Source organism: Pseudophryne corroboree, chromosome 6, assembly GCF_028390025.1.
Source record: "Pseudophryne corroboree isolate aPseCor3 chromosome 6, aPseCor3.hap2, whole genome shotgun sequence".
NCBI lineage: Eukaryota > Metazoa > Chordata > Amphibia > Anura > Myobatrachidae > Pseudophryne > Pseudophryne corroboree.
The window spans coordinates 179,192,865-179,206,024 of NC_086449.1; positions in this window are offsets into that span (position 1 = coordinate 179,192,865).

The window sequence follows — 13,160 nt, forward strand, 5'->3', positions numbered from 1 at the left end:
TGGACTCTCCTGTGGATTTGTGGCATCGGACAACGCCAGCAATATTGTGTGTGCATTAAATATGGGCAAATTCCAGCACGTCCCATGTTTTGCACATACCTTGAATTTGGTGGTGCAGAATTATTTAAAAAACGAGAGGGGCGTGCAAGAGATGCTGTCGGTGGCCAGAAGAATTGCGGGACACTTTCGGCGTACAGGCACCACGTACAGAAGACTGGAGCACCACGAAAAACGCCTGAACCTGCCCTGCCATCATCTGAAGCAAGAAGTGGTAACGAGGTGGAATTCAACCCTCTATATGCTTCAGAGGTTGGAGGAGCAGCAAAAGGCCATTCAAGCCTATACAACTGAGCACGATATAGGAGGTGGAATGCACCTGTCTCAAGCGCAGTGGAGAATGATTTCAACGTTGTGCAAGGTTCTGCAACCTTTTGAACTTGCCACACGTGAAGTCAGTTCAGACACTGCCAGCCTGAGTCAGGTCATTCCCCTCATCAGGCTTTTGCAGAAGAAGCTGGAGACATTGAAGGAGGAGCTAACACAGAGCGATTCCGCTAGGCATGTGGGACTTGTGGATGGAGCCCTTAATTCGCTTAACAAGGATTCACGGGTGGTCAATCTGTTGAAATCAGAGCACTACATTTTGGCCACCGTGCTCGATCCTAGATTTAAAACCTACCTTGGATCTCTCTTTCCGGCAGACACAAGTCTGCTGGGGTTCAAAGAACTGCTGGTGACAAAATTGTCAAGTCAAGCGGAACGCGACCTGTCAACATCTCCTCCTTCACATTCTCCCGCAACTGGGGGTGCGAGGAAAAGGCTCAGAATTCCGAGCCCACCCGCTGGCGGTGATGCAGGGCAGTCTGGAGCGACTGCTGATGCTGACATCTGGTCCGGACTGAAGGACCTGACAACGATTACGGACATGTCGTTTACTGTCACTGCATATGATTCTCTCCCCATTGAAAGAATGGTGGAGGATTATATGAGTGACCGCATCCAAGTAGGCACGTCAGACAGTCCGTAATTATACTGGCAGGAAAAAGAGGCAATTTGGAGGCCCTTGCACAAACTGGCTTTATTCTACCTAAGTTGCCCTCCCACAAGTGTGTACTCCGAAAGAGTGTTTAGTGCCGCCGCTCACCTTGTCAGCAATCGGCGTACGAGGTAACATCCAGAAAATGTGGAGAAGATGATGTTCATTAAAATGAATTATAATCAATTCCTCCGTGGAGACATTCACCAGCAGCAATTGCCTCCACAAAGTACATAGGGAGCTGAGATGGTGGATTCCAGTGGGGACGAATTGATAATCTGTGAGGAGGGGGATGTACACGGTGATATATCGGAGGATGATGATGAGGTGGACATCTTGCCTCTGTAGAGCCAGTTTGTGCAAGGAGAGATTAATTGCTTCTTTTTTGGTGGGGGTCCAAACCAACCCGTCATTTCAGTCACAGTCGTGTGGCAGACCCTGTCACTGAAATGATGGGTTGGTTAAAGTGTGCATGTCCTGTTTATACAACATAAGGGTGGGTGGGAGGGCCCAAGGACAATTCCATCTTGCACCTCTTTTTTCTTTCATTTTTCTTTGCGTCATGTGCTGTTTGGGGGGTGTTTTTTGGAAGGGCCATCCTGCGTGACACTGCAGTGCCACTCCTAGATGGGCCAGGTGTTTGTGTCGGCCACTAGGGTCGCTTAGCTTAGTCACACAGCTACCTCATTGCGCCTCTTTTTTTTTCTTCTTTGCGTCATGTGCTGTTTGGGGACTAGTATTTTGAAGGGCCATCCTGCGTGACACTGCAGTGCCACTCCTAGATGGGCCAGGTGTTTGTGTCGGCCACTTGGGTCGCTTATCTTAGTCACACAGCTACCTCATTGCGCCTCTTTTTTTTCTTCTTTGCATCATGTGCTGTTTGGGGAGTGTTTTTTGAAGGGCCATCCTGCGTGACACTGCAGTGTCACTCCTAGATGGGCCAGGTGTTTGTGTCGGCCACTTGGGTCGCTTATCTTACTCACACAGCTACCTAATTGCGCCTCTTTTTTTCTTTGCGTCATGTGCTGTTTGGGGAGTGTTTTTTGGAAGGGCCATCCTGCGTGACACTGCAGTGCCACTCCTAGATGGGCCAGGTGTTTGTGTCGGCCACTTGGGTCGCTTATCTTACTCAAACAGCTACCTAATTGCGCCTCTTTTTTTCTTTGCGTCATGTGCTGTTTGGGGAGTGTTTTTTGGAAGGGCCATCCTGCGTGACACTGCAGTGACACTCCTAGATGGGCCAGGTGTTTGTGTCGGCCACTTGGGTCGCTTATCTTACTTACACAGCTACCTCATTGCGCCTCTTTTTTTCTTTGCGTCATGTGCTGTTTGGGGAGTGTTTTTTGGAAGGGCCATCCTGCGTGACACTGCAGTGCCACTCCTAGATGGGCCAGGTGTTTGTGTCGGCCACTTGGGTCGCTTATCTTAGTCACAAAGCTACCTCATTGCGCCTCTTTTTTTTCTTCTTTGCGTCATGTGCTGTTTGGGGAGTGTTTTTTGGAAGGGCCATCCTGCGTGACACTGCAGTGCCACTCCTAGATGGGCCAGGTGTTTGTGTCGGCCACTTGGGTCGCTTATCTTACTCACACAGCTACCTCATTGCGCCTCTTTTTTTTCTTCTTTGCGTCATGTGCTGTTTGGGGAGTGTTTTTTGGAAGGGCCATCCTGCGTGACACTGCAGTGCCACTCCTAGATGGGCCAGGTGTTTGTGTCGGCCACTTGGGTCGCTTATCTTACTCACACAGCTACCTAATTGCGCCTCTTTTTTTCTTTGCGTCATGTGCTGTTTTGGGAGTGTTTTTTGGAAGGGCCATCCTGCGTGACACTGCAGTGCCACTCCTAGATGGGCCAGGTGTTTGTGTCGGCCACTTGGGTCACTTATCTTACTCACACAGCTACCTCATTGCGCCTCTTTTTTTCTTTGCGTCATGTGCTGTTTGGGGAGTGTTTTTTGGAAGGGCCATCCTGCGTGACACTGCAGTGACACTCCTAGATGGGCCAGGTGTTTGTGTCGGCCACTTGGGTCGCTGAGCTTAGTCATCCAGCGACCTCGGTGCAAATTTTAGGACTAAAAATAATATTGTGAGGTGTGAGGTGTTCAGAATAGACTGAAAATGAGTGGAAATAATGGTTATTGAGGTTAATAATACTTTGGGATCAAAATGACCCCCAAATTCTATGATTTAAGCTGTTTTTTAGGGTTTTTTGAAAAAAAAACCTGAATCCAAAACACACCCGAATCCGCCAAAAAAAATTCGGTGAGGTTTTGCCAAAACGCGTTCGAACCCAAAACACGGCCGCGGAACCGAACCCAAAACCAAAACACAAAACCCGAAAAATTTCCGGTGCTCATCACTAGACTTTCCCATTTTTTTCTATCCTCCTCAGGGAAAGGAAACGCCACCTGTAGCCATTTAGGGATCTGGAATTTTTTCTCAGGGTTTTCCCATGCTTTTTTTGTCAAATATAGCATTCAATTCCTTTGACGCATTCCCATCACTGTCTGTGGTGTCAGAATCGGTATCCGTGTCATCCTGTGTGACATGCACAAGCGCACATTTGTGGGGGTATATAGCGGAGCATCCCGAGGTACCAGAAACCACCCATACTGCCATAGAGTTCTGTAATACCTGGGTTGCAGATTCATTACTTGCAACCCTGTCAGAAATCTGAGAAATCCAAGATTTGATAGAGGAAAACCACTCAGGCTCCCTTACTGGTATCTGTGCTAACCCAGTGCTATCCTGATTACATGGAATGGAATCATCCTGGGAGGACAAATCCTCTGCAGAATATGACACAGTGTCCGTGGACATAGCTAAAGGAGACCACCAAACACTCCACACACACACACACACACACACACACACACACACGGGATGGCAGACAGAGTTTCCCCCTCAAGAATGGCAAGAGAGACACAGAGATTGGAGCCAACCGACACACAGCGCTTTTATACCAAAGGGCGCCCCTCATTGCGCCGCACCATGTACCGCTGAGCCATCCCTGGAGCGCAGTTAATACTGCGCTCATACCCTGATGCCGCTATCTTCACACCGACCCCTTGCTTGCTAGGGGGGTCAGTGTCTCACTCGCCACCAATACTTCAGCTCTGCAAGGGGGTGGCAGCATGCTGCTGGGGCGAGCGGTCCCCTGTGGTGGAGAATGATCAGACCCCTCTGGAGCTCAGTGTCCTATCAGTGGAGACAGTGGCTCAGACCCCGCAGGGCGGACACTGCTCCCCCCCTCAGTCCCTAGCTGCAAGGAGGCTGTTGCCAGCAGCCTCCCTGTAAAATAATAAACTCTAAAAAACTTTTTTCCAGGAAATCTCAGGAGAGCTCCCCTAGCTGTGACCGGCTCCTCCGGGCACATTTTCTAAACTGAGTTTGGTAGGCGGGGCATAGAGGGAGGAGCCAGCCCACACTCTCAAACTCTTAAAGTGCCAATGGCTCCTGGTGGACCCGTCTATACCCCATGGTACTAATGTGGACCCCATCATCCTCTAGGACATAAGAGAAATGTATTTTATGCGGATCTGGTTATTTCAATGTATTTCATGTGGATCTGGCTAGGTCAATGTATGTGAATCTATATAAATATTTTTATGTGGAGATTTTATATATATATATATATATATATATATTTATATATAATGAGTGTGTATCGATGCAGCTTTCCATATATACTGTATGTCCACAGCTCCAGCCCTGCCCACATTGCAGGTCCGTAGCTGCAGCAGTCACTAAATAAATGAGCCGCCCTCCACCACATCTCTAACATCAAAAGATATGTCGAGCGGGCAGTGCTAGTCTTCCTCCCCTAGCCCTGCCTCCCTCGGTCCCCCTCTGAACCATGTTCACATGCCAATGCCTGCATTCTGGGATTGACGTAAGGGTGGATCCCACGTACCCATCCTATTCAGCACTCCCCAATTATTTTTGCATTATTATGCTCTCCCACTTACACTAATTGGAAAATGGTGCTAGCCACGCCCAATAGGTGGTGCTAGACTTGCCCCTCCGGCGGTGCACACCCTAATAAAATGTGCTGTGCATGCCTATGATTCCGGGCTATTAAAAAGGTCCCCTGTCCATCAGTCAACTAATTTGTTTTGGTGGTAACAGCCACCTTCATCCAGGACTGCCTAACTGGTGTATATTAGATTGAAAATAATAGTTTAATAATGCTTGAGTACTGTTTATAGTTCCACCTAATTGAGAGATAACTATATATAAAGTTTTCTTGTAGTGGAACCAGGATAACTTAAACAACCTTAAAATGCACATAAAAAAATAAAATCTATAATTTATCTTGCAAAATGCAAAGGCAGCCGCCTCTGTAATACTTACACACTGAGATAGGACTCAGGAGAACTCTCTGTATGTGTGCATGCGTGTGTGCGTGTGTGTGTGTGTGTGTGTGTGTGTGTGTGTGTGTGTGTGTCTCTCTAGACCTCAATGCTCTCATTCTATAACAGGTTACACAGGACCCAGACACCAGGGCCTATATTTACTAATAATCCGAGTTTGACCGATTTGTGTTTTTTTTTCTAAGTCCCAACACGGGAATTCACTAAGCACAAATCTCGGCAGTGTTTGGGCTATTCGTAATGGTTTTAACGGCAAAGTTCAAAAATACGAATTAATAGACCATCAGTCAAACGCGGCTGTTATTTCATACAACACGGGTATTCACTATAGTGCTCAATTGCGGTCGTATTTTTTTGCGATTCGTTAAAAAAAGCGGCAAAAAAATAGACCTGCTTTTTCAGGCGTGTTTACATGTGTTGCAACTAACAAATCACTCACACCTGAATTAGGATGCCTATAAAAGGATCTTAGGCCCATTTCAATCCACCTACACTCAGAAATGGCAGCAGGACTGTGGGCCAGTGATATTTTGTGTGCTGTGGGATTCCTCAAACTCAGACATCAGCCTGTAAGTAACCAGGGCCAAGAAACTGAACATGGTCAGCAGGTTGTACAGGTTCCGCGGAGGCTGCGCAGGCCTCATTTTTTTAGGGGGGCGTTTAAACTTGAACGCATTGTCCGATGATACGGTCATACAGATGTTCCGTCTAAATCGTAACAACATTTTCTGTCTGTATGACCTTGTCAAATTGGGCCTAGACCCTGAGACAGCATGCTTTCACTCTGTCTCAGGCCTGCACAAACTCCTGGCTGTGTTGCACTTTATGGCTACTGGCAGCTTTCAGGCTCATGCCTCAATCTGCTTCCCTACCCAGGAGTCTCAGTGGCATGCCGTCAGGGTAGATTTCTATGAGCTGGCTGGCATGCCCAATGTGCTGGGAGCCATAGATTGCACACACATTCAGCTGAGACCACCTAGGGGCAGGCAGCACATCTATACTAATCGTCATCTAGAGCACTCCACAAATGTGCAGGTGGTTTGTGATGCAAATCTCAAAATAATGAGTGTTGTTGCTGGTTACCCTGGGGGCTGCCATGATTCCTTCATCCTCAGTCAGTCATCCCTCTTTGATAAGTTTGAGGATGGACAAATGCCAGATGGATGGCTGCTGGGTATGTAATTTTATATGTGTAGGCCTGTGTCTACTTTGTCCAAATACAGGGGCAGATGTATTAACCTTTAGAAGGCATAAGGAATTGATAAACCAGTGATATGTGCAAGGTGATAAAGGCACCAGCCAATCAGCTCCAATATGTAAATTATCATTTAGGAACAGATTGTCCGCTGCCTTTATTACCTTGCACATATCACTGGTTTATCACTTCCTTATGCCTTCTCCAGGTTAATACATCTGCCCCACAGTGTGTTACTTATGTGTTGCTGTATCTTAACATGAATCACGTTACTATATCTGTCTTTTAGGTGATGGAGGATATGGCTGTTTCTCTTGGCTTCTAACTCCATTGTCCCGACCTGATACGCCTGCTGAGCACAATTACAATCATGCACATAAGTCCACGCGGAATGTGATAGAAAGATGTTTTGGTGTGCTGAAATCTATGTTTCGGTGTCTGGATAAGTCTGGTGGCCTTTTGTTGTATAGTTCCTTGAAGGTGACTCAAATTGTGTTCTGCTGCTGCTTTCTTCATAACATGTGTTTGCTACATCATCTGCCACATGTTGAGGAGGAGGAGGATGAAGAAAGCAGCCAGCAAGCAGAGGAATTAGAGATATCTGGTGATACTTGGAGTACAAATGTAGGGAGGCAGGTTAGGCAAGACCTCATAAATCGTTATTTTTAAGGTAAGTTTTGTTTGCTTCTTTCATTTGTTGTGTAAGCCTAAATATATGTTGTCCCATTTTTCATTTAAAAACCATTACTCAGAATGTGTCTGTCTCTTTGAGACATACAAACATACCCTCGCTTTATGCAAAAAAAATGTAGCATGTGTCTTGTATTTATTTTAAAACTCAATACAACAGATTATGAGTGGCATGCATGAAGTCTGGATAAGTGTTATTAAACTTGCACAGATAATTTATTACAAGCATACATAATCCACATAGTAATTTATTTAGTATTTTACTTTATGATTGTGTGTAACGTCCTAATGCACAGGTTCTCAAACTCGGCCCTCAGGACCCAACACAGTGCATGTTTTGCAGGTAACCCAGTAGAAGCACAAGTGTATGAATTACTCACAGACACATTTTAAAAGGTTCACAGGTGGAGCTAATTATGTCACTTGTGATTCTGTGAGGAGACCTGCAAAACATGCACTGTGTGGGGTCCTGAGGACCGAGTTTGAGAACCTGTGTCCTAATTAAACACTCCTCCACATATAATATGTTAGCCTTGAGGAATACATGTGTCCCTGTGTGTGATGCTCCATCGTATTTAAGGGATACAAACTTAGTATCATCCAAAATAATTAATTTTGTAATGTTTGCTGCAGTAAACTTGCTGATTTTTAAGTCAATACACAGTTTGCCACATATATCCATTACTATACACATTATTTGTGCTTATTAAAAAAAACAATTTCTTTGTTTCTGCATCATGTGTAAGAAACTGATTACTCATTTTTAACACACACAAACATGGCCCAACAATAATGACATTCATTTTGGCACTGAATTATCTAAATTTGATCACAACATATTAGGACCTTTTTAGCCAACTCAATCGTGTTATTCTTGTAATGTTGTATAGAGAAGAAAGGTAAAAGAGTTAACAACCACATTGTAATTTGTATTGGTCATGGATGAATCTGCATGGCTGCCAATTAGTCTGCCTGCAGGATATAAGAATGATTGGAATCTAGAAAGAGTAATGATTAGAAAAAAATCAAGTGGTTTTATTACTGCATGCTAAAGACATTCTGCATGGCTGCCAATTAGTCTGCCTGCAGGATATAACAATGATTGGAATCTAGAAAGAGTAATGATTAGAAAAAAATCAAGTGGTCTTGTTACTGCATGCTAACATCAATTAACTTTGTCCTCCTCCTAAAAAATTCAAAGATGTGAAAGAATAAATGTGTTGGCCAAAATCCTGTTGTTGTTTGTAACACTTATAATTAATGATGTTTAAATAATTGACAAGGTGGTAAGTGTAATAGATATTGTGACAAACCTACACTTACTCAATGTGTTTATTTACTTCTGGATACAGAGATCGGTGTATCTATTTTTTATTTTTTGTGGTTGGCTGCTTGGACTGGCCTTTGCCTTTACCAATGTCGTGTTGGCGTGCTCTGGTGGAGAATCTTGGGGGTGAGGACACTGGCGAGAGAATCGGAGTAGTCGTACCAGAACTGCTGCTTCGTTGCTGATGATGCTGGGATCTGAGTGTTTCATTGAGGTTAGTGAGGGTGGCATTAAGTTCACGTGTTGCAGCATTTTGATTCTCTAAAATTCTGGTGATAGATTCATTGATCATTTGATTGTTTTCTAAGATGTTGATGTAGCTTTGCTGTTGTCTGTGCTGTTCTTCCATTATGCATTGTAAGTTGCCCTTGACATGTGTAATGTCTGCACGCATGATTTCCATGGTATTGGCAATTCTGGTGGTTGGTTCATTTTGGCGACTGATATTTCTGCTGATTCTTCTGAGGTGAGCTGGTAGGTTTGCAAAAATTTGGGTCTGACTACGCAGGCAATCTTGATTAGTGGCCTGCTGTGTAGCCCAACTGTCCCAAAACACTTGATCAGGGCCCTGTGCTACTGGTGTTGTTGGGCTGTGTTGTGGTGGTGGAGTGCTTTGCTGTGGTGGTGTACTCACAGGTGCTGGGTGGCTGATTCCTTGGATTAATGGCTGCATTTGTAACATGATTGTCTCATCCATGTCACTGTGTTGCTGCTGTTGCGTCTGGATGCTGGTACCAGTACTAGAATCTGGAATTAGAACCATTTTGGCGTAAATTTGACATATGTTTGAAAAATTTAAGCAAACCAATAAACATGGAACACATGTATTTAAATGGTGCATTCAGATATCCAGCATAGCAACATCATCATTCAGAACTACAAAACAGACATATTCCTGTTTGTGGCAAATGTGTCTGGTTACTTCATTATTAAAACAAGCACATGAGTTGTATGGTAGATCAGACATACTCCACCATAAAAACACACTTAAAATCTTAATTTTTGGCCTTATAGTGTTTAAATCTTAAACTTAGTAATGTTTTGGCATGTTGGGGCCAATGTTACGACAAACACATAAGTTAAATTGCAGAAAAAAATTACTATTTTGCAAGCTTACACATGTGTTTATTTTGCAGCATCTTCAACACAATCTGCTGCTGTATGGCTTAAGTGGACATACATATCTTTACTGGCTGTGGACAAGGCCATTTTGGTCAGAATCCATTTGATGGGTTTTTTTTTGGTGAGTATAGCAGATTTTGTGGAATTTAGAGTTAATTAGTCTCATTAAATGGATTATTATGAGATGATTAATTTATTTCATCATTACAGTTTCTTACTCACCATAAAGATGAGGGGAATGTGGTTGGAGTCTTGGAGGTGTGACCAAAATTTGGAGTGGTGGTACCGAAGAAACTGTAGACAATCTTTGTGGCGGAGTAAACTGCTGTGGTTGTGATTGGACATCAGACCTTGCTTTCTTTGTTGGCACATGTACTTTTGTTTGGTGTGCTACAGGAGTCCTCCTTCTGCTGGTCAAAACTTCTTGGGATGGACCTGGGATTTAAAGTGTACTTTTGTTATGGCCATTCCTTTACAAACGTAACCTATACTACAATGGACACTTTACCTGCTTCCGCAGCGTCATCATCATCAGATGTAATGGGAGTGACTGTAGGCATGGCCGGATTAACAATGGGGCGGATGGAGCTGCAGCTCCAAGCCCCCCATTGAAAATAGGTCCACAGACCTCCCTGCAGTGCAGGCAGTAGCCAGTGCTGCCAGGAAAAAAAACATTTCCTGTCAGCACATACATCAGCTCACTCACCTCCGGCTGCCCATTCACCCCCACCCCAAACTGGGTAACCTGTGCCCTGACCTCTTTGTGTTGCAAGGGGCGGGGCTTCGGGTGGGTAAGGGGGCGGGGCTTCGGACGGGCAAGGGGGCGGAGCCACGTAAATAGTTACGAGACAGCAGCCTCCTGTCAAGACCCTGCCCCTTTTTCATGAGGCATGTTATTGTTGGAAAGCTGCAGCAGGAAAGGTATGCTGCAGCAAAAGCAATTATGTTTTGATGGGTGAGGGGGCGGGGCTTTGGATGGGCATGGGGGCGGATCCTCGGAGATATCTCCGAGGCTCCGCCCCCGAACCAATCAGAAGCCCCGCCCCCTTATCCATCAAAACGTAAATGTTTTTGCTGCAGCATACCTTTCCTGCTACAGCTTCCCAACAATAACATTGAAAGAGGGGAAGGGTCTTGACAGGAGGCTGCTGTCTTTTAGGAGAGCTGGGTCCCTGGATGTCAGAGCTGAGGGGGCATGCAAACCATGTGAGTAGCAGCCCACACCAGGCCCCGAGGTCTGCTGTGTAAGTGGTGTCTATGTCAGTAAGTTTTGAAGGGGGGGGAATGTGTGTGTGTCGCTAAGTAAGTAGTGTCTGTCAGTAAGTAGTGTCAGTGTCAGTAGGTTTTGCGTTTGTGTGTGTCAGTAAGTTTTGCATTGTGTCTGTGTCAGTAATTTTTGCATTTTGTGTGTCTGTGTAAGTTTTGTGTTGTGTCGTGTGTGTCAATATGTTTTGCGTTGTGTGTGCGTGTTAGTCAGTCCTGCAAGTGTGGCGGTACGCTCCGGTACGGCGTACCATTAAGAATGTGTCCGCCAGTACGCCATACCCCCGCCACACTGTAAAACACCACCACCAAGCTCCTAGATCTTGCTCGGAGGCGCCGCCAGCACCTTCTTCCTTTTCCAGGAAAAGGACTGCTGGGAGCATGAAGGTGATGTCATCACCCTCCCGCACCTGGCAGACTGGCAGAGAAAAAGTGACGATGGGGTGCCGGGCCACCGGTGTGTGGGTGGTATTCAGTATACCAGTTGTTGGGATCCCAGCGCACAGTACACCGGCGCCGGAATCCCGACAGCCGGCATACCGACACCTTTTCTCCCTTTTGGGGGTCCACGAACCCCCTGGAGGGAGGATAGCGTGGCGCTTACGCGCGCCACTGAGCCCGCAAGGGGCTCATTTGCGCTCACTTTGCTGTCGGGAAGCCGGCAGTCTGGATCCCGGTGCCGGTATGCTGGCCGCCGGGGACCCGGCCGCCGGCAACTCATACTACACCCCGGTGAGTAACTCTAATGGTCGGGACCCCACCCCACAAGTACAATGAGGCGGCACTACCAAGTTTTGCTGGTGCAGTAAGATTTATTGATCCAGAATCTTACTAAATAAATCTTACTGCACCAGCAAGACTCGGGAGTGCTGCCTCATTGTACTCATTGGAGCAAATATTCACATCATAACAGGATGAGTGCTGGGTACACAGCTTATATATCATATTTTTTATTCTATAACAAGTGTCACATCCTGCTCTCCTTGTCTCTGTAGTCCGCAGGGACAGGGGGTGTCTGTGCCATGGATTCACATAATATATAACCACTTCACCTAGTGTCACATGGTTACATCCCTTAATGACATGTGACCACGCCCACGGCACGCAGGCACAGTACCACTGAGAAAAAAATGCTGTGTCCACCACAGGTGTCAGTAAGAAGTGTCTGTCAGTAAGTAGTGTTTGTGTCAGTACATTTTGCATGGTGTCTGTGTCAGTAAGTTTTGTGTGTGTCAGTAAGTAGTGTTTGTCAGTAGGTTTTGCGCTGTGTGTCAGTAAGTAGTATCTGTCAGTAAGTGGTGTCTGTGTCAGTAATACCCCTTTCACACCGCAAAAATAACCTGGTATAGACTGGGTATATTGCTGGGTCGACACGTTCCGATGTGTGTTGTGAAAGGGGTCATGGGCGAATTCTGGATTGCCTGACCCAGTAATTCAACCCGGGAATAAAGAAGGGTTATTCTCGGGTTAAATACCATGTCCGGTGCAGTGTGAACGGGTCACCCAGGTCGATGCAACCCGGGACCCGTTCACTGCATAGGGATGATCTCATCTCCCAGCACCGCCTCTGCACCTGATGCCTACTCCATCTCCGCCCACAGATGGCAACCCGAACCGGCAAATTGCCGGGTCGGGTTGGCGGTGTGTAGGGTCAAATGCCGGGTCCCACCCAGGAATGGACCCATTTCCAATTCCCAGGTGGGACCCGGCATTGTGATGTGAGAGCGGTATAAGTATTGTGTTGTGTGTGTTTCAGTAAGTAATGTCTGTGTCAGTAAGTTTATCTGTGTTGTGCGTGTGTGTCAGTCAGTAATATCTATCAGTAAGTGTCTGTGTCGGTAAGTTTTGTGTTGTGAGTGTGTGTGTTAGTAAATATTGTCTGTCAGTAAGTGGTGATTGTGTCAGTAAGCTTTGTGTTGTGTGTGTGTGTGTCAAAAAGTAGTGCCTGTCAGTAAGTGGTGACTGTGTCACTCACATGGCATAGGCCACACCTCCTATTTAGACCACACCCACACCACACTGATCACACCCCCACATCACTAGTCACACCACCGCAGCACTTGTCACACCTACTGCCGAGGCACACAATAGGCCCTTCCTAAATTTCAGCTCCAGGCCCATATGGACCTTAATCTGGCACTGACTGTAGGCCGACCAG